Here is a 4,406-nt window from a genome sequence, read left to right as displayed (position 1 = left end):
GTTCTATTGCCTCATAATTATTTTAAAGTCAAAGCCAAATGCTTATTCTGTGATGATGACCAGGTGGAAGAAAATACTTAAGAGCTTGCCAGATGCTGCAGTTAGTGCAATTGCTTTGCTTTTGTTGTCTCACTATAACACCCTCCAATGCCCAGCATTTTGTTTTTGCTCTCCAGAAGATTGCAATCAATTCTTCTCCTAAGCAAATACTATGCACAGCACTATTCCCATTTTCATAGTAAATTTTCAGGGAGAGTCACATAGTTTTACTGCCTTATAAATCTACTTGTTCTTAGAGACTCATTGCCTGTGGGAGAATAGAGCCACATGGTACTTACCGGACACCCCACGTTCGCACGTTCCCCGCTGCCTGGCTCACCGGAGCTCTGCCCCCCGCATCCTCCGGATCCCAGCCTCACTCCTTTCCCAGGAGGATGTGTGCTACTTGGAGAAAAATGCATCATGTTTTCTCTTGGAAAGACAATAGTTATGAAATGCAGGAAAATGAGTCCACAGGACCAGCTCTGTAGTCTCACGCCATGAGCTATGCATAAGTGGTTTTACTCTTCAAATGCCACTGTGACTTCAGTTTTTCATGACACAGTTTTTTCCCCCATAATTTTATTGAGAAACAAATAGCAACAAGACAGTTTCAAACCAAATTGTTAGGACAGTTTCAATAATTAACACATTGCATACATTCTTCCTAGTGGTTAATTGCTGTACAAGATGCGGACATGATATCCTATTTACAAACACCATTAGAACAAATCCCTCTATTCGTTAAGAGAATGTAACTATATGTCTATCCTAACCACTTTGAATACACAGATACAAAATGGACATTCATCTGTATCCCCTTTTTTGTTTAGTTCCGTTATTTGTATATTATAGGTGTGTTAACTCAGCAAAATATTCTAAGAGTCCAGTAGTCCATAATAGTATTGGGTCTTCCTTCTGCTTCACTGGCAATGTCAGAAATTGTTGACCTGAGTCCCCTACAGTTCAACCTAACAGGATGGTTTTACTTCTTATCTCACCCCAGAAGGAATGGCTATCATAAAGAAATCAACCAATCAACAAATGTTGGAGAGGCTGTGGGGAAAAAGGAACCCTTCTCCACTGCTGGTGCAACCATTATGGAAATCAGTGTGGAGAGTCCTTAGAAAACTAGGACTGGAAATCCCATTTAAACCAGCTATTCCTCTACTGGGAATTTTTCCCGGAACATCTGAAAACATCATATCATAGGGATATATGTGTGCCTATGTTTATAGCAGCACAATTTGTGATAGCCAAATCTTGGAAACAATCAAGATGCCCATCACCTGAGGAATGGCTGAAAAGGATGTGGTATTTTTACACAATGGAGTATTACTTAGCTATAAAGAATGATAAACTCGAAGCCTTTATATTGAAGTGGATACCACTTGAAGATATACTCATAAGTGAAATAAACCAGACACACATGTGTAGATATCATATAGTTTCCCTAGTATAAAAACTCAAAAGAAGAAATACAAATAGAAAATTATAATACAAGTAAAAGGAAAGCAGGAACTCGAGGACTAACTAATGAAGAGAGGGAAAGGAGAAGAGCTAGGATACATGACAGTGACAAGCCATAAAGTTATATGTAGAAGATGGGCAAGGCAATGATCCTAAGACTCTACAGAAGATTTTTGAATCTAGCAGTTAATTGGAAAGATTCTCACCCTGACTAACTATATATTCTGACACCTGTGAACTAAGCAACTGCACTGAAGATGGCAATTTGCAATAGTAGGTTCATGCTTGGTGTGCCTGTCATTCTGGCCTTCTGAATACAGGCTGCTTGTCATGACATGCCAGTTGCTGCTGTGCTGTCCCTCGGGTAGATGATTGTTCACGACACAGTTTTGAGGCGACCCGTCACGCTGTCGCAGGAGCCTTCCTCGCGTGCTGCAGGGCAGTAGCCTCCGCTTAGTGCCTGCTCTCCTGTCTGTAGCCTTGGGCTGGCTCCAGACTCCCTTACCTGTTCTAAACCGTGCTTCTCCAAATCCTTCCCTTGTCCTTTTAGTCTGCTAATGCAGGCGTTTATCCTCAGTGGAGACGTATGGGTAGAAGTAAAGCAAGATTTGTAACTTCTCAGTGGTGTTAAAGTAATCCCAGGACTGGCCAGATAGCTCAGCGGATTAAAGCGCTGCTTAGGCAGACTCAGGGACCAGGGTTTGATCCCTGGCGGGCCATGTCAGCCCGGCCCCTGGGGTGCGCTGAGAGGGCAACAGAGACTGGGCGTGGTGGCGCGCGCCTGTAATCCCAGCGCTTGGGAGGTTGAAAACAGGAGGTTCACTACGTGTCCCATCTGTGTAGTGAGACCCTGTAGACCTTGTACTAAGTACATAAAATAAATGAGCAAATTAAGGCCTTAATTAAGACCAAAATATTTTCCAAAACTTTTGGGGCAATTTACATTTTTCTTACATATCACAGTTTTCATTGCCTCACTTTATCAAGGCCGGCGTGCCTGGACTAGCGCCTCTCTGTCCATCTACTTCTCGCAAATGTGTGTATCTGCTGTACCTTTCTATCTCTGTACACGTCGCTATGGCTTGGAGATAGTTTTGTGCCCCGGTAGCTCATAGTTCGTGGTGATGGCGGTGGGCCTCCTGGGTAGCGCTCTGCCACTCGGGGTGGCCTGCGGAAGGGCCCCCAAGCTCCCAGGCGCCCCGGCTTCCCATCTGGGCGAGACCCCCACGCTCTCTCATGGCTCCGCGATTTGGCGCCACCACCACGAGGCGTCACCAGAACGGAGGGACAGCCCTGCCACGGTGGAGCTCAGTGCAAAGCCTCGCTTATAAAGTTACTCAGACTCGGGCATTTCATTACAATAAAACGAGGAACTGATGAACACCGGTATTATATCCATAGGTCTTTTTGTCTATTTACATATATATTATCTATAAACAGGAAACACATATTTTGCTCAATAGCTATCTATAATTTTCACACTGGGAAATAGAGATTTACTTAGTAAAAAGAAAAATTTGGGGGAATGGGAAAGAGGACCCGCGTGAAGATGAAAATCCTCAGCTACAGAACACGGCCACACCAAGGGTTCGCAAAGTTCCTCAATGGCTGGAAAGTGGACATGACATGACCAGACCCTGAGCTATCTCTAGGAGTGTAGGTGACTGTTCAGGCTCCAGCCCTGCTTCTGAGAGCCGGTCCTCTCAGGTCGTACAGGTGGAGTAAACAGCCTCTCTCACTGCAGATTTTTCCTCTTGTAACTCTCTAAACAATGAACACAAGTCATGCAGAATGAAAGCAAATTACTTCTCTGGAGTTTGAGTGAGGAACTGCATACACAGGTGTATAGGTGGTGGATAGACATACACATACACAGACATATCACACATATTCCAGGCAAAAGAACACATTTTTTTATTCAGTTAATTTTGTATTATTCTAAGTGGTCAAATATCACCAGGGCACTGCTTCTCAATTGTTTTAGGCAAACAAAAATATGAGATTAAAATATACTTACTTATTTTTACCAGATCTTTACACTTGATGGATTTCTGTGACAAGTCTTCCATAGGAGATCTTTTTCTCTGCAAATTCACCTTTGTGCCAAAAGCATCCTACTCTCCACTCTTCCCTCCTGGGCTCCTTCTCCTTCCCACCATGTGCTGGCCACCACTTGCTCGGTGCGGCCCATACCTGCTCTGTGCCTCGTGCCACACAGGGGGGCTGTGGGTCTCTCTCAAGCCTCTTTTTCTGATGATGCTTGAGCATCACACTTCCTTTATTCTTTTCCTTACATTTCTGTCCATCAGCTCTAACCTTTGCTGGTGGTCAAAGTTTGAAGTTTCTGCAAGGGAAACAATACAATAAGGGACACAGTTCATAAGGTTATTTTATAATGAATCATATACAGAGGTATATGGAAGTTTGTCCACACACTAAAGACCAAAGAATCAAGCTGAGTCCCTGGATGCTAATATCCTATATGAGTCCAGCTGAAAACCTAGAGCTTATAGCAATTCCCCCCACAAGTCCAGCTGTCCAAGACAATGTTGCATGCAGGATGGCTTCACAGTCTGCTCTCAGGAGGCCCAAAGATCAGTGCCGGAAGCTAGGATGTCTGTGCTAGTGGGATGGAGGATCTGTGACAGCAGGTTGAGGGTTCTGCACTGGAGCCAGGAAGCAACACTCAAGGTAAGGATGAGAGCTCCCTCTAAAACTACCACAGCCATTCTCAGTGATGGTGAGGTACTGTTCTCCAATGAGGATGATGAAAGCTATGTTCCCATCAGCAAAACCTTCATGACAAGCTTCTCCAGGGGACCGAGTTGTGTACCATCTTCCCCTCTGGAGCCAGGACAAGATGCACAAGGTGAGGACCAGAGATCCCCAAAAATGAA

The sequence above is a fragment of the Octodon degus genome, unplaced genomic scaffold (genome assembly GCF_000260255.1).
Source record: "Octodon degus isolate 3935 unplaced genomic scaffold, OctDeg1.0 scaffold00042, whole genome shotgun sequence".
Taxonomy (NCBI): domain Eukaryota; kingdom Metazoa; phylum Chordata; class Mammalia; order Rodentia; family Octodontidae; genus Octodon; species Octodon degus.
Note: the sequence above shows the minus strand (reverse complement) of the source record.